The sequence below is a fragment of the Cicer arietinum genome, chromosome 2 (assembly GCF_000331145.2).
Source record: "Cicer arietinum cultivar CDC Frontier isolate Library 1 chromosome 2, Cicar.CDCFrontier_v2.0, whole genome shotgun sequence".
Lineage (NCBI taxonomy): Eukaryota > Viridiplantae > Streptophyta > Magnoliopsida > Fabales > Fabaceae > Cicer > Cicer arietinum.
In genome coordinates this window covers 44,514,875-44,536,930 of record NC_021161.2, presented here as the reverse complement: position 1 = coordinate 44,536,930, position 22,056 = coordinate 44,514,875, and the positions used below count along the sequence as shown (strand labels likewise).

The following is a 22,056-nucleotide window of genomic DNA, read 5'->3' as shown; positions in this document are numbered from 1 at the left end:
TTATCCCAGATCAATCTTAAATTACAACAGATTTTGCTCTTCCAAAGCTAGGAAAACGGAGAACGTTCTTCGTTTCTGTTTTGAGTGATTGTTGGATTTTGATAATTATAACATCTGTTCCGTGCCAAGCTTTTATGTTCTGTATGTGTGTCAGTGATGCATGGACTTTATCATTTTTGTCCAGTTTGTACTTGCTTACTTTAGCCATCAACTTTGACGATTAGTCTTGCTTTTTATTCTTGATGCATTACTTTGCTTTTTGTTGATCTTATGGAAAGAATTTGTCCAAAATGATCTTGAGTATATAATTATGTTCCTTTGTAATGAATACTGGTGATTTGCAATGTAGATTGATGTATTTTCGTAGTCCAAATGAATCTTGAATTAAAGAAGATTTTGTTCTTTGTAAAACAGAATGTTCTTGGATCAATGCTGTCAAAACCAGAACATTCTTAATTTTTCACACTGCTGTCTAGAATGATTGTCTTTCTTGATAGTCAAGCTGGAGAATGTTCAAATTTGTATGGTCTTGTTAATTTGTGATCTTCTCTCTTTGTGATTCGAGTAGGTTCTTTGAATCTGATTATCTCAGTTTGTTCCATATCATTGTGTTGATGATATTGATGTAATATCCAAAGGTTAAAACCTCTTTTAACTAATGGAGATTTATTGATTTTTGAGCTGTGATAATCATTCTTGAAACTGGAGAACATTCTTTGTTTTTCACATTTTGTTAAGATTGTTCTCCTTTCTTGTTTGTTTAGCCTCGTGCCTTTTTATGCTGATTTCTTTGCTTTGTTTAAATTCTATCTTTAAATTAATACACTCAAAAGTACAAGTTAAATTAACATAACATTTAGAATCATAATTAACATTCTTAATTAACTTTTTATTTGTTTTCATTTGAACATTAAATTGAGATCTTGTCTCAACAAAAATCTCTCAAGAAAAATCAATACATTTCACTAAAACATCAAATCATCTAAGAGAAATTATTATTGCATACCATACACATTAATCACAACAAAACAATCACAATAAAATTCAATGATATGCATGAGCTTAGACTCTACTTCACAATGTGGTACCATTATAACTCCGAAGTACTTGGTTAAGATGTTTGATACTATGCCACCACCTAGATGGAATGACAACTCAAATTGACCACGTTCTCATAAATCTCCTAAACTCAACTCGATACACATATACACGACATTCGAGATAAATATATGTTGCATGGTAGCTCCCACATTTGGAGTTCTATCTTCAGGTCACTTATAAATTCCTACTGAAATACCTCTAGGATCTAAATGTAGGGATACCAAATTTAATTTTCTTGTTTTTAACATAGTAATCATCCGTATAATCTCACAAAATATGGGCGCATTCTGTTGGCCCAATAAGGGTTGCCCGATGGTTCTTCCAATATGTTATATTTTGCTTTAACACTAGGATAATTGACCTAAAATATATTAACACTAACACGACACATGTATTGTCGCATGGGAGCTGCATTGTTAACATTTTATATATATCACATTTAGATTTTAAACAAAAATTTTATTTTATGAAACAATGATAAATATACATCTCGTATTTTATAATATTTATGAATGACAAATATTTGTTTCGTATTTTTTTATGTATTAATGTCAAAAAAATTATCTTCTAATTTTTTATATTTATCATTGACAAATATTTGACATTGATATTAGATAAAAAAATAATTATCACTTAACACTATTTTTGAAGAGAAAGATTAGAAGAATGAAAACAATAATCGCTCTCTTTCTTTTCTAAACAAAAAAAAATCCTAGTTTCTATCTTCTTCTTAATTCATGAGAGGGTGATTTATGATAATTTTTTGATCCAAAATCACCCCTTCAAGTTATTATATTATCTCATTTTATTCAAATAAGCGGTGTTTACATATGCAAATGATTTGTTTTGTTGGTACCATATTTCAAGTAAGGGGTTTATGGAGGCTACCACCAATGTTCAACACTAGCTTTACATATGATTTGTAAACATGTGGTTGGATAGATCATATCAAAGACCAACTATAGTCGATATGAGTGAACACAGTAAATATTTTTTTTCGTTTGCTTGTACTAATCTTTTGAATGAAACTTATTTTTCTATATAAAAACTTAAGCTTAGGAGAATGGAGGGAATTGTGTTTCTTTTGTTTTCAATTTTGGATATATAACTACATAACTTTGTTTCTGTTTTGGTTGTAAAGTGGCTTTAACACCGTTTCTGCGACTTAATTTATCAGAGTGAAAACTTGTACTTTCCATGTTGCAGCACAAACATATTATATAGTACCAAGCTACTATCCTAAGCTATAGATTCAGTATATTATTGGTCGGATGTAATAAAATATAGCTTTATTTAAGGATATTTTTTAAAATTGTGGATTATCCATCATCTAATAAAAATATGACACATAAATAAATACATTTATTTATACTAAAAAAAAGATTTATCAAAATGCTCAAATTTTGTAATTCTTTATTATTTGTCATTAAAGTTACTTTTAACAATAGGTAATATGTTAGTTTTTTTCTTATATGATATATTTTGTAATTTTGGATAAGTAAAATCACAAAAATATTAACCTCTTTTATAACAAAAAAAAAAAAAAACAATATTCTTTCGTTTTTTGGGAATGGTTTTTCCTTTCTTCGTGTTTTTCTACCACTTCATACTCATTTTTTTACTTCATTTTCCATTATTTTTGAAGGTCATGAAATCGTTTTTCCGTTTTCCTCCGAGTCTCAGAAATTGTTAATTCATATTCCTCTTCAATTGGATCTCTCATAACAATTAAACAGATTCAATTTTCCTCTTCTACTCTCTCGTAACAATTCGATGTAGCTCTTCTTCTCTCAAATTGTAAAATCGTTCTTCTTCTTCTCTTGATTTGATTTTGTTCATCTTTCATTTTTGTTCAATTTCGTTCATCTTTGCTCACAAATTCGTAAAAGTTAAGTTTCATTCACGATTCAATGAAAATCGTTCTTCCATTAAGAGTAAGTGAAAATCGTTTTTCCTCTGTTAGTGTTTATTGTGTAGTAATTTGATATTCAACTGAAATTTGGTAATAAACTAAAACATGACAGAAGAATTTAGAAATTTGTGGTATAAGGTTAGTGTGTATTATTTCAAACCAATTTACATTTTAAGTTTATGGTATAATATTTCACCATTTAAAGCTCATATATATAATATTTCACTATTTAAAGCTCATATAATATTTCATGGAAATGGTAGAAATTTGATGTATGTGTTTCTACAATTAAATTTGGTTTTAGTTTGGAACAATTCAGTTAAGTTTGATTTCAATTTTTAAAAACTAATTCAATTAATAAACTGTTTTTGTAAAAACAATTTGATTTTCAATTTTTATGAACCCACTTTAGTTTTATAGTTTGATTCATTTAATAGTCTTTTGAACATTCCTAGTAATTACTCAAATTTATAACTATGTATGGAATTGAATGCAAATAAAAATCTTTAATCATTGTATTTTATATCTTTTTATCCAACAAAATCATGTCCAAAGAGATTGGTTCATCATCACTTTGTGTGGTGTAGACCGTACATATGCGGACAACTAGAACTTTGATACTCCAATTATCGCTTTTTCAATAACATGTTCAAGAAAAGTATAGTCCATTTGAATTTGTTTTGCAAAATTTGTATTTCATATATGTGAGGTTTTTTGTTCAAAGTGAGTGAAAGAACATAAAATATTTCTATTTGATTTTCTACTTTAGATATTGATAAATATATACAATATATAAATATTTAAAATAGTTAGACAAAGTCAGGTCTCTTTGAATTTTTGTCACTTTTTTTTTTCTCCGGAAACTAATTTACTTTAATTTGTTGTTTTATTGTGTTAATTGACATGAAATTAAAGTAATTCATTTGAAATTATTTGTATTTAATGTGTACTAATAATTGTTTGACAATTAATATCTTATAATCGAATTGTTATAAATTTTGGATTTTAGTTTTGAAACAAAAAAATGTGGGATGTGTACTTGTAATTGTTTGATAATTAAATTAAGATAAAATTAGAAGATAAAAGTCACACCAAAACTTAATGTATATGCTATAATAATTAGGTGAACATAATACAATTTAGTTTATTTTTTCCATTAATAAACTGACCCTCTGACAAATCATTGATCCTTTCCAAACCGATGTTACACATTTTCTTGTACTAATATATCCAACAAAAGAATTTCTAACCTTTTAGTAAATTAATTAAATAGTTAAGGAATGTAAGAGAATTTATAGAATCAAATGTTACATATAGGTGTGGTACTTTGATTGATAAAATGGTAGAAATGCATACAAGTGATGTGATGGGGAGGCTAAGAGAATAAAAACTCTTTTAATTTATTCTAGAAAAAAATCTTTTAGGAACATTTTGTTAATTTGTTTCACTACAGTTTTATTGTGTGGTTGATGTAGTCATTTTGGTGTATGTGTGCATCAACTAATATAAGCATTGTATAGTGTGATGGTAAGAGTAGATGAAAAAAATAATGTTTTAATTTTAGTTTTGATAATCTTAGTAGAAAAGAGGGTAATTAGAAAAAATATAGTAAAAAAATTAAAATAAAATGTTGAGGAAACATGTAAAAACATTAGGAATTAGAGGAATTAAAATAGAGAAAAATTAAGGTTAAACACAAAATATAAGAAAATTCTCTTGCATACATACACATCAACATTTTTACTAAAGTGAGATATGTTTGTATATAAAGAATAAATTAAGTGATAGCAATAAAATGAGGGAGTTTTTTTTTTTTAAATAGATATAATAATTAATCATGGATGTCAATTGAATTAATTAAAAAATACGTCATAGTATGGAAACAGTTTTAAATTGTCTATAAATAACTGTTTTAACATAGGTTTGGTTTGTTTCCTTTAATTCTATTATTCTTTTTCTTCTCTCTCGTTTTTTGTTTAGTAAAATTGGGTATACGGTAGTTGTTTCTTAATAATTTTTTATATATGTTGTTTTTCCAATTAAATTTTGTTTTCTTATCTTTTCGTTTCAGTTTATATTTTATATATATTTGCAACAAAATACTAAAGTTAGTGTAGTAAATACATTTTTTAAGGCTGAATATCTTGTAAAATACAGTTGAGATATTATTTTTTGTAATTGTAAAAGAATTACCTGTAATACTTTATTTATAGCATAGATAAATATAAAGTGCATGAAATTAATGAATAATACATAAATTATTCACAATAAACATCATTAGAAATTAGATTTTAATAAAATAATAAAATATTAGAAGTCGGTCAACATATAAAAAAAAAACTTAATATCATAATTTAAAGTTTGAACAATATTAATGTCTAGATATTGAAAAAATATTATAAAGATTCTAATTTGTCTATAAATAAGTGTACATTGTTTTAACATATCATTCATTATAACATATTCATCTTCTCTTTCTTTATAAACCAAGTTTGGTTAAGATGGAAACTCCATTGAGATTGATCTTTAAGTTTGTGGTATTACTTGTTGCTATTGCATGTATTTTTGTTGGCAATGTGCAAGGTACATATATTACTCCTTGTTGTAAGCCTCAGTGGCCATGTGACCCAATCGCTTGTCATAGACCTCCATGTTGCAACCCTGTACCTATTGATGAGAAGCCCTAAAACTTTTGTAGCATATTGAATAAACTGCTATATCAATCATTATGTACTTGAGAAAAAAAAAACAATCTCATTTGAAATAATTAATAAGATTAGTAAATAAATTATATTTTATTATTCTCTTCAATTTTCTACCTTTTATCTAATTATTTTCTGTATGGTTTGACTATTTAAAAATAAATATCATGATATATTTATCTTATGATGTGTTGACTTCGAAAAACATTATTAAAATACTTCTACTTTGGAATGATCATTTGATTACACTTGATGAGTAATAATAGTTTTAATTTGATTCCAACTAATTAAGCTTTCATATTTACATCATACTAGATCTTATATATTTAATATTCAGTAAAAAAATGATATTTTGGAAGTATCTCATTATCTTTCGGTTATGGTAGATTTAATGGGTATCTTATATAGTTTTTATGGTTATGACGCAAACCTGCCAACTTTTTTTACCTTGGTGTTCAAACATTTCCTCTTTAAAAACGAATCAAATCGATATATTATACTTTTAGTTCCATCTCTCCAAAACGAACTTTTTTTTTTAAACTGTCAATTTTTCTTTTTATATTCAAAATAACACTTTTGACCTTCTAATTTTACCTTTTAAAAAAAAAAAAATTGTTGGACCATTTGATTTGGACCAAATTAGAGCTGACACGAACCAATATTTTCTACTATCCAATAGCATGTAAAATATCACTATAATTTTAGATTATTATTTCTTTATTATAGTTTTAATTTTGAATAGAAAAATGAAATGAGAAAAAAAGGGTAGAGGGAAGAAGCATCACTAAGAATGAGAAAGTTGTATTTGCAAAAGCATCCAAAGTTGTCATATATTTTCCTTTTAACTTATTTCGCTTGTCCGTACTTTAGTAAGACTCATAACCAAAACATCATTGTTGATAGCTAAGACAATCTCTACTAAATTGTTGAAAATACGAGTGTAAATTATATGTTAGCAAACCAAGCAAAAGATGTTCTCCTAAACTCAATAGTTCCTATCTCTTCATGTGACATTGCTGGCCTTCTTCCATCAAACAATAAAGATGCTAACAACACTTTAGGAGGTGGAGATATGTATTAATGTGTCCTCCGTCTTTAAAAAAAAAATCAAAAATTTTCTATTCAAAATTATAATTGTCACAAATAAATAATTTAAAACTAAGAAATATCTTACATAGTGTTGAATAATAAAAATATTGGTTCATGACAACTTTAACTTGATCAAATTTACTAAGTCTATCTATTTATAGAAGAACTTAAAGTTAAAAGATCAAAAGTGATATTTTAAAAATATGGAGATCAAAATCGTCATATTTAAAAAGTTAAGGAAAAAATGCAATTTTAGCTATAAAAAAAACATATTGAGCAATTTTGGAAATTAATTATTTTTTTGATAAAACATTGGAAACTAAATATGACACTTCATATTATCCTTCGTAAAAAAATTAAATCAAACTTAAGGATCATGAAGTCTTGTTTAGAGTATGTTTATTTAAGATCTCAATCCTGAGAAATATTATTTTTCTATGGAAATAGTTTTCTTGATATTTATTTTATTTCAATTAATTAAATATAAAAACACCAAAACAAATCTTTGAAGCATCTATTTTCATTTATTTTTAGATAGACTTCGTTTTTAGACATCTTCCTAAATAATCATTTAGGATTAAAGGCAAATAAAAATTATTATTTTTTTAAACAATATATCTTGCGGTCGAAGTCAGGTATTATTTGCAGCGAAAAATTTCATCGTTGCAAAATATATTGTATTTTTTCTAACAATATGATATGTGGCTGCCAAAATATTGTACTACTTCCAACAATAAGTTATATTGTTGAATAAAACTAGTATTATATTTATCGACAATAATTATTGTTGGTAACTCACTTTTTCCATAAATAATGTTATCGAGGATAGAAAATAAATTTTAATGCAGCAACTTAATGCATTGTATTTGTTATATAACATAATAATGTATTTCAAATATAATGTTTGTTCAATAGAACATTAAGTATAATTTGATTGTAAAATATGTACACGGTATAAAGGTATAAGTAACATGTATACCAAATTGATTTACTAGGAGAATATTGCATAATAGTTATCTAAGTGTTATAATTGATTCTCTTTGTGACTATAGTGAGTAGACCTTTCTTACACACATGTAGGAGTTGTAGGCTTTAATACTATGGAAGTGTTATATGTAACATAATGACAAGATAGTTATTGGGTCTACGATGAATCATGTTGAAGGATGTGACACTCTAAACTCAAAAATAACATATATAATAATTTATATTATATTTTTTGAACAAAATTTGCAGCCAATAAAAACAAATATGTTTTCAAGAAAATAAAATCTTTTATAATTTGATTTAGGATATCAAGTTACTCAAAAATCAAAAGGAACACTTTAAACTTTCTTCTTTCTAAAAAACATGTCATCTCCATAAACTTCATTTAACTATAATTTCTTAATTTAATTCCAAAAACTTACTAATACTTATAAGGTTTTGATACACAATATCGTTTATAATTAAATAAGTAAAAATAAAATACAATTAACAATTCTTATTCCTGATATCACCTATAAGAATGTGGCTTCTCTCAAACATGAACTCTAAGACTCATTAACTTATAATAATTGCGATTTTGCAAACGCAGGGTCAAGTCAGTCAAATACAAACAATGAATGAGATGAGTTTTAAAATCATGTTAATAGTATAATATAAGTAAGAAAAACACGCAAGTAATCATAATAAAACTAAATCATCACACAAACATTTCTAAAGAAAAATACCACATTATAAAGTCAAAATTGAAGTAGCAATGTCAATTATAAGAAAGGGGAGTTTGAATTGTGATTTTACCTTTTTAAAATTTCCTGTTAAAACTTAAAGAATTTAACTCAAGATTAATCTTGGTTATGAAAATAGAAAACGAAGAACGTTCTTGGTTAGTGAAAAACAAAACAATTTAATTTGATAATCATAAGACTTGGAATAAATAAAGATTAGAGAAGAGATATCACACATAGATATATCCTGGTTCACCCAACTCGAGTTACGTCTAGTCCTCACAACTATGAGATTTTTCACTAAGTGTTTAAAACGGAGAACATTCTTGGTTTTTAAACCACCAGTCAAGATCAACTTTGATCTGTTACAATCTTCACGTTTGAACCTAGAAAGGATTTTTACAATCACCTTTCAGCTTTGAAAGGATTTTTACAAACACATTCAAGCTAACATAAAAGATAGATTTGAGTTACAAATGTTGTGTATGATAAAAGTGTTTGGGATCTTGAAACTTCTCAACACTTGTTTGAGATAATTGAAAGACAAACTCAGTATATAATGATCCAAAGATATAGTGAAGAGAGCTGAAGTTTGCTTGAAGAGTTTTTTTGACTTGTTACTTGAATAAGTGTTGGTATATTTGTAAGTTGAACTCTTGCCTTCATCTTCCAATTGATATTCAATTTATAGATGCTAAAAGGCTTTGAATATTTAGTTTAAAATGAATATATCCGTTGGACACACTTCCCAAGTGTCAGATATATTTTAAAGCAATTAAACATGTGTTTATTTGTTGTCCAGAACATTCTTGACAAAACAGAGAACGTTATTGCTTTTGGGACTCATGGAAAACGTGAATAAGTGAGTGAATGAGTTGTCACATGTCAGTTGACACTGTTTTGAGTCAGGTTTATGCAGAACTTTTTGCAGAATATTGTAAGTACAATGTACTTGTGTCCTTGCTCATAACTTATCAATTTTGAATATTTAGTTTAAAATGAATATATCCGTTGGACACACTTCCCAAGTGTCAAATATATTTTAAAGCAATTAAACATGTGTTTATTTGCTTCTAGAACATTCTTGACAAAACGGAGAACGTTATTGCTTTTGGGTCTCATGGAAAACATGAATAAGTGAGTGAATGAGTTGTCACATGTCAGTTGACACTGTTTTGATTCAGGTTTATGTATAACTTTCTGCAAAATATTGTAAGTACAATGTACTTGTGTCCTTGCTCACAACTCATCAATTTGGAGATCAATCTTGAGGTTGTTTTCCACCTTTTGTTATTGATCTCGAGCTCTTGGTTTCACCAATGATATGAGCAGTCTTGATACTATTTAATATGTGGTTTATACTGTATAAAATTATATGTTTTAATTATGTCTTTAAAAGAGAATTAAAATCAGAATGTTCTTTTGTAAAAAACAAGAACATTCTTCGTATCTTGTTTTGTTTGAGTGTTGAACTTTGACAATTGTTATGTGTCAGTCCTTTGTCTCAGAAACATGACGTGCTTTATGCAATGTCTTTGCTGTCATGGTTGTCCTTTCTCATAGCTCATCAATTTGGAGATTGATCTTGGTGTTTTGCTTTGCCTTTGTTGATCCTCTTTGATCGAATCTATCCAAAATAATCTTGTGTAGATTATTAACTTCCTCTATGGTGAATATTGATATTTTGTAGTGTAGATAGATGTACTTTTGTAGTCCAGATCAATCTTAAATTACAATAGATTTTGCTCTTCCAAAGCTGTGAAAACGGAGAACGTTATTCGTTTCTGTTTTGAGTGATTGCTGGATTTTGACAATTCTAACAGCTGTTGCGTACCAAGCTTTTTTGTTCTGTATGTGTGTCAATGATGCAGGGACTTTATCATTTCTGTCCAGTTTGCACTTGCTTACTTTAGCCATCAACTTTGAGGATTAGTCATGCTTTTTATTCTTGATGCATTGCTTTGCTTTTTGTTGATCTTATGGAAATAATCTATCCAAAATGATCTTGAGTATATAATTATGTTCCTTTTTAATGAATACTGGTGATTTGTAATGTAGATTGATGTATTTTCATAGCCCAAATCAATCTTAAATTAAAGAAGACTTTGTTCTTTGTAAACCAGAATGTTCTTGGATCAATGTTGTTAAAACTAGAAATGTAACGCCCCGAATTTTGATCCAAGATATTACTTAAACATATTTATTTTCTTTCAAAAACGACATTAATAAAATTTCTCTAGTAAATAGTTTGATTTCATTTTAAGAAATAACACAATGCAATTTATCAGATATTATTATCTTTGTAAAGACAATTTACTAATTGTAGAAAATGTTCACTTAAAAATAGAATAATTCAAGTTTTTCCTAGCGGAAGGACCCCGCCTCCGCATTTCTATTTAAAATCGACGATGAAAAATAAATAAACTTAAAAATTGTACCGCAACGGTCTTATCACTACAAGCTTTATTATTATTTTATTAAAGTACCCTTTTTTCCCACGCGCGTGCACCAAGCATACGTCATTCATGCAACTCTTCGAGATCGTTAGTACCTAAATGTTAGTGTAATGGGTCAGTTCATCCCACGGCAAAATTAGACCAAATAATAAGTTAACAACCATAAAATATAAATATATAATCTTTTTGTAATAAAAGATTTAGAGAAATTGATTTTTATAATTCGTAAGGTATATCAAAAATTATAAAATGCATCTAAATAACAAGTAGTAACTCACATTAGAACAAATAATTATATAAAAATAACAATGACAAGAAAAATGTATGCAAATTATGCATGTCCTAAACATATATGATCCGGATATAGCCAGCCACTAAGGCGTCCACACAGAAGTCACTCATACCAATGGGGAAAATTAAACCAGCCACTAAGGCATCCACAAAGATGCATATGGTATATCATGACAATGATAATGATGTTCGAAATGTACAAATCACTAGCCACTTAGGCAACCACAAAGAAAAATCATAACACAAATAACCAGCCACTTAGGCAACCACAAAAAAAAAACTATTCAAACCACATATCACCAGCCACTTAGGCAACCACAAAGATAAATTATTCCAGATTAATTTTTTTAATTACATAAAACGTCAAATTTGCGTTATATGGATGTTCATAGTTAGAACTCAATAACTTCAAAACATCAAATGTGAACAAATATCTCAAAATCACCACTTTCATTTTAATAACCCATAAGGTTCGATTTGGTTACGTGTTATTGATAAAAATTAAAACTCATATCACCAAGAATACAATAACAACATAAATTTCATTCCTTTTACTATAAAGTTTTCCGCATTCTAAAAATGGACTATTCATTAATGCATTCAATAATCAATTTTCTCATATTGTTAAAATTAAAAAAAAAATATAAATTTCTCGTCAATTTCCTCAAGACACATATATTATTCATAAAAGTCAAGTTTTAAATTTAAAATACTCAAAAGTCAATAATTAAAATCAAATACATCATAATAAACATGTTAATAATTATATCATTATAAAAATTATACCTTTATAATTAAGTACTCTAAAACATGTAAGACATTAAACATTTTCACTACAAACATATTGATCAAGGTATGATAATAAAAATATAACTCTACAATTAATTTCATAAAGATAGAGATATTACTTAAAAGAAACAATCAAAACATTATAGTTAATTTCTTTACGATGAAAATAAAATCGACCTTTTTCTTTTAAGACATCCAGACATCATATCAATATCTTACGAATTGCTAATTTAATATCTAGCCTAAATCTGCATGGGGAAAAAATCCTTACCTTGGACGCTTTCCTTCCACGTACCACTGTATAGCCCTCGCAAATCTCACCAAGATGAATAAAAGTTTATAGCTTCGATCAGAATGCGAGGGAATGTAAGGATGGTTGCTTGAGTGGCTTAGAAAATATTTGAGATAAATGTAGCGTTGGTAATGGCGTGTGAGTGATTATGACTTATTTTCCTCTACTGCAAGTTAATCGTGTCCTAAGAAGGAGAGGTGTATGTGACTAATAAAGGATGCATAGAGCTGATCAGAGAGAATTAATAATTCTCTTCATTGAGTTTAATTGCACACATGAATAAGGAATTAAATTAGAATAATGTCATTCAATGACCAACCGTTAAGAATTAATTGGCATTCATGTATTTATTCTTGCTAGTTACACATTTGAATGGACACAATATAAACTAAATGTTATAAAATATAGTTATAAAAATAGTAGCGTGGATGATTCAATTTTGACTTAGTCAAAATTGGCTTGGTCATTGTTCACTCTAAGACAAATATTTCTACGAGTTTTAATTAGTCAATAATAAAAATCCCAATAATAAATTATTTAATATGAAAATACTTTATCAAATAATTAAACATCCAAAGGATAATTATCTTACTATCGTCACACTAAATTAATAAAAAGGATAAACAAAACTAACGATTTTAAATTAATTAATTAAAAAAAGGGTGTTACAAGAACATTATTTGTTTTTCAGACTGCTGTCAAGAATGATGTTCCTTCTTGATAGTCAAGCTGGAGAATATTCAGACATGTCTGGTCTTGCTAATTTGTGATCTTCTCACTTTGTGATTCGAGTAGTTTCTTTGAATCTGATTATCTCAGTTTGTTCTTTGCCAAGTGTTGATGATATTGATGTAAAATCCAGAGGTTAAAACTTCTTTTAACTAGTGGAGATTGATTGATCTTTGAGCTGTGATAGTCATTCTTGAAACCGGAGAATATTCTCCGTTTCCCAGATTTTGTTAAGAATGTTCTCCTTTCTTGTCTGTTTAGTTTTTTTTGCCTTTTTTATGCTGATTTCTTTGGTTTGTTTAAATCCTATCTTTAAATTAATACACTCAAAAGCACAAGTTAAATTAATATAAATTTAGAATCATAATTAACATTCTTAATTAACTTTTTGTTTGTTTTCATCAAAACATTAAATTGAGATTTTGTCTCAACAAAAACCACTCAAGAAAAATCAATACATTTAACTATAACATCAAATCATCTAAAAGAAATTATTATTGCATACCATACACATTAATCACAACAAAACAATCAAAACAAAAAGCAATGACATTGATAGCGTTTTAGCAAGTGTACTGAATCGTTGCAAGTAATATTTAAAACAGTGGTACCGAATGTCGAACTCAAGGATTGCGTTTTACTATTGAATTATATTTAGTTACTAAAATTGAACAAAAATTTTCCGGATTGATTGAAATAATATTTAAAATTGACAACAGTAGTAAAATTGATCCTTTATAAATTGAGAAAAATGTCAGGGATGAGTTTCACTTTGAATCCACCATTGGTGTCTAATTAGATCCTAGTTATTGAATTCCTTTATTGAATTATTACCGAATTCTCTTTATTATTCTTGCCCTAATGTCTTAGTGACAAAACCTTTAATTCCAAAGTAACCCCTAATTCCTTAGTAGATTTAAGATTAGAATTAAGCATTACTGTATAGAAATTCTCTTGTAAATTATTGCTTTGCAACTAATTTAATTAGTTTCATGATCTGCACCTATGTCTAGACTACAAATTCATGAATTTCTCATATCAAGCATTCGTAAAGTCCACTTCCGTTTCAAAATACAAATCGTAGATTATTTTAATGTTGATCAAACAATAAAAAGCATTAAGCACAGAGATGAAAAAAATAATTCAATAAACTCATTCATATAACTAGAAATCAAATCATAAAAATAAGGGTTTCATCTTGTTACACTCATCCCTAACAAATAAGGTTTAGTTACTCATGACAGAAATAAAAGAGATAGAGATTAGAGAAGAATTACAAGAAGGATTCATGAATGATTCTTGATAAAACTGCTCCAATGATGTTAGAAACAGTCGTTTTTGAATTTCTATGCTAGGGCACAAGTCTCCCAACTTCCCAAGAGTCAAAAAGATCCCTAAAACAGTGAAAAATTGCGTTTTTATGGTTGCTGATGCATGTCGCGCGCCCCATGCGCGTCTGGATAGTGTTGGATGGCAGGAAACGCGCCCAGGCGCGTCTGGCGCGCTTCAAGCGCTCAACACCTATTGTCCGACATATATTGCATTTTCTCCCCTTTCAAGTCTGACTTCGGTTCCGGTGTCTTCCTGAAAGTTGTAGCTATGGCACCTATTTTTCATTTGCACTTGATTTGACTCCAATTGGACATCTACAACTCCAGATATGGCTGAAATACTTTACATATGTCATGTTGATTTCTCACCAAAATTCAGCACTGCACTAAAACAAAACGCAATGTAAAATTATGAAAAATTCCTACTTAATCAATGAAATAAGAACACAAAACATTTTATTAACTCAAAGAACAAAAATCAACAAAATATATCAAATAAATCCTTAATTTAACTAATGATTGAGGATAAATAAGACTAAAACAGTGGGAAAATATGCATGTGATGAAGAGTCATCACAACCCCAAACTTAATCTATTGCTTGTCCCTAAGCAACAATTAATTTATGATTTGGTCCAATTAAACGCACACTTAAATTCAATTTCTCAAATCAAATCAAACTCAATTTTCAAAGTTCATGCTACTGCAAAACATTCATCATGCTCTATGGTTGTTTTCAAAAAAAGACAACAAGATTTGTACACCTTGGCATTCATTCATCAAATTCAACTCTTTCTTCACACAATCTCACCAAACTTTCTCTCAAGTGTGTAGAAAGGGTTATGAATTTATCACTCAAATCCTAGAACATGCATCACGCTACCATAGGATTGAAAAAGTTCTAGTTATCAATCACAATGCAATAAATACATACATTTTTGGAGGACTTTCTGGTTGTAATGGGGCTTAGGTAAGGGTGGGACATTTTGGGATAGTAGGCTTTACTGCTTGGAGTTAGGCATACATTTCTAAATTATTCTACCATTTTTTTTTTCTTCACCTTTTCATTTTGGAGATTCTCAAACATTGACAGAAGAACAAGGCAAATATTATTTACCAAAGTACACAAACTAGTAAATTATTTATTTTTATTTTTTTTTCTTCTTTTTCTTTTTGTGAGAATCACCACCCCAAACTTAAAAGGTTGCTATCCCATGAGCAACCCCAAACATAGAATTTTATCAAGACAAAATTTTTTTCTCTACCTAACTCCAAGTAAGGTGATTTAATTAAAGTCAGGTATTTGGCTTGTAATGTGGTTAGTAACCGAAATAAAAGGGCAAGGCTCAAAGGGGCTAGCAAAGGGTAACATTTTCATAGGGTAGTTAGAAAGGCTCAAACGACCAATAAAATTGCCTCAATGTATGCATAAATTACAAGTGATGCATGTCAGAATTAGTGCAAGTTTTGAAGGGAGAACACATGTCTGGATAATCATACAACAAAGAGTTTAAGTGTTTAGGCTCAAAAGCTCACAGCTAGGATAATAAGAAAGAGTATGTACAATTAAAATAATGCCAACATGCTTCTGAAAAGTTAAAATTGTATTTTTTTGAAAAATTGAAGGCATATTAGCCTTCTACAACCATTTAGTAATCAAGAATGCATGCATTAGGAAGGCTTGTCGACTTGAGTAATAACATAATCTAAGAAATGAAATTTTACTTTGGAAATCACACACAAAAACTTTAAGATTAAGTGCAAGTCATAACAAATGTTTCATCATAGTACACATTTAGTGAAAGGAAAAATAAAACATAAAGAAAAGAAAATCAAAATAGACTAACATTAAATAAAGAAAACGAGAAAAAGGAAAGAGACAGGACAAACAATAGAAAGAAAAAAAAAGAAAAAAAACTTCTCACAGTTTAGTAATTCAAGGATTCTCGTTTAGATCATCCGCTCCTGTTCCGCTATGGTCGCCAGTATACTGGTGAGGTGCGAATAGATCAACATAAAACATGCCTCCTGGTGTCTGTGAGAAGAAGCGAAGGCTTGATATAGATTGATCATCCCCAGTTCTATTCTGGCTTGTTCATCTCGCTGATCAATCATCAATCGTTCCATCATAATTTCCAGTCTGCAACATCTGTCCTCGATGGATAGCTGTGATAGATATGGATGGTGGGGATGTGATTCCGTATTTTCCACTGCTGTCATCACTGATGGTGGGGCACCAAGGTCTTCTACCGAGGTCATGGAGTATTTTTCTATCCACTTAGCAGTGATTGATGTAGCAAGTTTCACCATTTCTTCACCCTGTTTAGGTAACACTCTCACTTGCTCACATAGTTTGCTTATTAGAGAAGCATGATGGAAGTAGCCTATCGGAGGATCAAGAATTGTTGTCCCCCAAAGATCATCAGTTAGTAGTGTACCCACATTGGTTCTGTCACCTTTTATGATGGCAAGTAGTACGCATGCTCTGTGAAATGTTATATCTGACACATTAGAACATGGTAGTAGCGTGTGATGAACAAAGGTGCTCTATGCTTTTGCAATTGGGTTGAGATCCACTGAGCACAGTTTCCTTACCGAGCCACCCCTATTTGGAAACCAATATGTGCCTGGTCTGCATAAAATGCGTAGGATCTCCTGAGTGTCTACTTTTCTGTTGTGGTCCAACATATCTTGAAAACGACAGTTCTGATAATTCTGCAGACCAAAAATTGCATTGATGGCTTGAGGTGTGAACGGTACCCTTTTTCCCATCACATAACTCACAAACTGATCATGTGGAAATGGGTCGTCAGACTTCAGATCAGAGGCAGTAGAGAAGAATTCCACTGCCAAGGACTTGCTCACTCTGGTGACGAATGTGGTTAGCTTCTCCCATCCTCTAGTCGCAATCATCGCCTGGATGTCAACAAATTCATCTGCTTCCAACTGAAAGTTTTTCTCACTCACAAACTTCTTGACTGCAGGCAGTTTGGCATGAAACTCTTGTGTTGACATCGACTTGAATAAGAATGTATTGTGTTGTTGAGCGGAGGATGTACGTGCAACCTTAGTTCATTTTGCTTTTTGTTGGGTTGCCATTAAGTCCTGCTAAACAAGTATTCACAACAGGGTTCAAAATATTTCAAGTTAGAGATAATTAATTTAAGCATGGTCCCCTTTAGAAAAATAACAACTTAAATGGCCCTAGGTTAGTCCAACAAAATTGTACATGACAATAGTGCATATACATTGAATGGCATTTTAACAAACAATTGGAGTGCAATATAAATTTTGTGGTCCTTAAGGTGCAGAAGTGGTTGTGTCATCTTAACAAACAGTTGGAGTGCAGTCATGTTTTGTGGGAATTAAGGTGCAAAAGTGGTTGTGTCACTTTAACAAACAGTTGGAGTGCAGTCATGTTTTATGGGAATTAAGGTGCAAAAGTGGTTGTGTCATTTTAACAAACAGTTGAAGTGCAGTCATAAAACACATGAACAACTCACATACATGCAACATTAACACCCATTCAATCTTAGAAAATCAACATGCATGTATGAACATTTTCTAATACTAGCATAAATTCGACATGCATGTATGAACAATTAAAGAACCCAGATGCATCAATGAACAAGAAAGAGTTGATATTAGAAATTGGGGGAAACTTACTTGAGGATGAAAGAATGTTGGATAGGAGAGGAAAACTTACTTGAGATAGTGGAGGAGGGTTTGGAGAGTGATAATGAAGAGAAGGAGACTGACCTTTGATGATAATGGAGGAGGTTTGGAGAGTGATAATGAAGGAGGGGAGTTTTGAGTGAGAAGATGGGGGTTTTAAAACCTGGCCGTGAAAAGCGCTTCAGGCACGCTTGGGCGCGCTTCAGGCGCGCGTTGACAGTGACAATACCTGGAAAAAACGTTTCATGCACGCGTTGACAGTGACAGACGCTGGAAAAAAGCGCTTCAGGCGCACTTCACGCGTGCGGTTACAGTGACAGACGCTGGAAAAAGCGCTTCAGGTGCGCTTGGGCGCGCGTTCTGTCATTTGGAGCTGTACAATCGCTTCTCAACACATCTTTTTGATTCTTTGCTCATACCAAACATCAAAACTAAGAGAACTAGCAATTAGAGACTAAAATTGGAACTAAATGGAGTAAAATAAAACTGAAATGCAATAAATAAATACGGTGCAAAGGATATAAAATTGGGTTTACTCCCAATAAGCGCTCGTTTAATGTCTTGAGCTTGACAATCCACCCTTCAAGTGTTGATCAGATGGATGGACTCCATCAAAGGTTTTTATTCTGCCCCTAAATAAGATTTGAGCATTTGTCCATTCACTTTAAAGTTCCGATTTGAGTGTGTCTTTCAACTCCACAACCCCGTATGGAAATACCTTGATTATTTTGAAGGGGCCCGACCATCTTGACTTTAGCTTTCCTGGGAACAACTTCAATCTTGAGTTGAATAGAAGAACCAGCTCTCCCTCTTGTTATTCCTGGAATTTTATTTTGTGGTCATGCCATTTCTTGGTTTTTTCTTTATATATTTTAGATTTCTCATATGCGAAATTCCGGAACTCCTCTAACTCGTGAAGCTGCATAATTCTTGATTCACCTGCCTTAACCAAGTCAAAATTCAAGTATTTCGTCGCCCAAAATGCTCGATGCTCCAGTTCGAGCGGAAAATGACAGGCTTTGCCATACACGATTTGATACGGCGTAAGGAAATACCTTGATTATCTCGAAGGGGCCCGACCATCTTGACTTTAGCTTTCCTGGGAACAACTTCAATCTTGAGTTGAATAGAAGAACCAGCTCTCCCTCTTGGAATTCCTTGAATTTTATTTTGTGGTCATGCCATTTCTTCGTTTTTTCTTTATATATTTTAGATTTCTCATATGCGAAATTCCGGAACTCCTCTAACTCGTGAAGCTGCAGAATTCTTGATTCACCTGCCTTAACCAAGTCAAAATTCAAGTATTTCGTCACCCAAAATGCTCGATGCTCCAGTTCGAGCTGAAAATGACAGGCTTTACCATACACGATTTGATACGGCGACATACCAAGGGAGGTTTTAAAAGCTGTTCGGTAGGCCTAAAGTGCGTCATCAAGTTTTGTTGACCAATCTTTTCGTGAGACATTCACTATTTTTTCAAGAATTTGCTTAAGATGCCTGTTGGATACTTCAACTTGCCCACTGGTTTGTGGATGATATGGGGTTGCCACCCTATGACGCAAATTATATTTCCTCAAAAGGTATTCCATTTTTCGGTTTAGAAAGTGAGATCCCTCGCCACTAATCAAAGCTTGAGGTACGCCAAAACGGGCAAATATGTTCTTCTTGAGAAATGTGATGACCTGTTTTGAATCATTAGTTTGAGTAGCAACTGCTTCAACCCATTTGGAAATATAATCTACTGCCACCTAAATATAAACTTTTTTATATGAGGATTGGAATGGACCCATGAAGTCAATACCCCACACGTCGAACACTTCTACTTCTAATAAAGGATTTTACGGCATCTCATCCCGTTTTGAAATATTACCGGTGCGCTGGCATCGATCGCACTTCTTCACGTAGTTGAATGTATCTTTGAACAATGAAGGCCAAAATAATCTCGATTGGAGAACTCTTGCTGCAGTTCGATCACCACTAAAATGACCCCCATAATCAGAGTCATGGCAGTGCCACAATACCTTTTCTTGCTCCTCCTCGGGCACACACCTTCGCAACAAACCATCCACTCCTCTTTTGTACAGGAAGGGTTCATCCCATACATAGAATTTGACATCATGGATAAACTTATATCGTTGTTGGTACGTGAAATCAGATGGAATTGTCTCACCTACCTTAAAATTAGCAAAGTCGGCGAACCACGGTGCCATGACCATAGCGAGGATGTGCTCATCGACAAACTGGTCTCGAATTGGTCTAATGTCCTCATCCTCCTCGATATTCTCCAATCGAGATAGGTGGTATGCTACAGTATTCTCTGATCCCTTCTTATCTCAGATCTCAATGTCGAATTCTTATAGTAATAGAATCCATCTAAGTAATCTTGGTTTCGATTCCTACTTAGTAAACAAATACCTCAAGGCAGCATCATCAGTGTAAACAATAACTTTTGATCCTAGTAAATAAGATCGAAATTTATCAAAAGCATAAACTACAGCTAATAATTCTTTTTCAGTTGTGGCATAATTGTGTTGGGCCTGATTTAAAACGTGGCTAGCATAGTAGATTACATGCAACATCTTGTCTTTTCTTTGTCCCAGGACTGCCCCAATAGCACTGTCACTTGCATCACACATGATTTCAAAAGGTAGTGACCAGTCAGGTGCAATGATAATGGGAGCAGTTATCAACTTATTTTTCAAATTGTTAAAAGCATGCAAACAATCCTAATTGAATTTGAAAGGTGTGTCCTTCACAAGTAGATTTGTGAGTGGTTTTTCAATTTTTGAAAAATCTTTTATAAATCTCCTATAAAATCCAGCGTGGCCTAAAAAGCTTATAATGCCTTTTTCGGTGGTAGGAGGGGGAAGTTTTTCAATAACTTCAACTTTGGCTTTGTCTACCTCAATCCCCTTGTGGGAGATTCGATGGCCTAATACAATTCCCTCTCGTACCATAAAATGACATTTTTCCCAATTTAGGACCAAGTTGGATTTTTCACACCTTTCTAATACAAGAGACAAATTACTCAAACAATTATCAAAAGATGAACCAAAGATAGAAAAGTCGTCCATAAATACTTCAATATGTTTTTCAATCATATCGGAGAATATGGACATCATGCGCCTTTGAAATGTGGCAGGTGCATTGCACAGCCCAAATGGCATTCGCCGATATGCAAACACCCCATACGGACATGTGAATGCATTTTTCTCTTGATCCTCAGGTGCCACAACTATCTGATTGTATCCCGAATAGCCATCTAGGAAGCAATAATACTCATGTTCGGCTAGCCGCTCAAGCATCTGATCAATGAAAGGGAATGGGAAATGATCCTTCCTCGTAGCATTGTTCAACCTTCTATAGTTAATACACACTCTCCATCATGTAACCGTTCATGTAGGAATCAAGTCATTCTTTTCATTTGTGATGACGGTTGTTCCACCCTTTTTTGGTACGACTTGGACGGGACTCACCCAAGGGCTGTTTGAAATGGGGTAAATGAGACCGGCTTCTAGGAGCTTTACCACTTTTTTCCTAATCACTTCTTTCATTGCCAGATTCAATCTCCTTTGGGGTTGTACCACTGGTTTGTGATTGTCCTCCATTAGGATTTTATGCTTACAAAAAGTCGGACTTATTCCCTTCAAGTCCTCAATGGACCAACCGATGGCACCCTTATGCTTCCGCAGAACTCTCAACAACTTTTCTTCTTGCAATTCACTCAAGCTTGCACTAATTATGGATGGATTCTTATCTTCTTCACCTAGGAATACATATTTCAAATGAAGAGGAAACTGCTTGATTTCAATCGGTGGTGTCTTTTTCTCTGAGGACTTATCTTCATTCCCTTTCAACTCCTCCCATCTTGTAGGAAAACGGGGGGAGTAGGATGGTGATGCTTCCAACATGGCCAAAACCTCTTTCATCTTTGGATCTTCAATTTCTTTAACAACATCTTGGGGTAGGCTTAACACTCTTT

General features: G+C 31.3%; 1 pseudogene; it reads right to left on the bottom strand.

Annotated features, from left to right (window-relative positions):
- Positions 1-19,027: 19,027 nt before the first annotated feature.
- Positions 19,028-22,056, bottom strand: part of LOC101515499 (uncharacterized) — a 29,179-nt pseudogene continuing 26,150 nt past the window's right edge.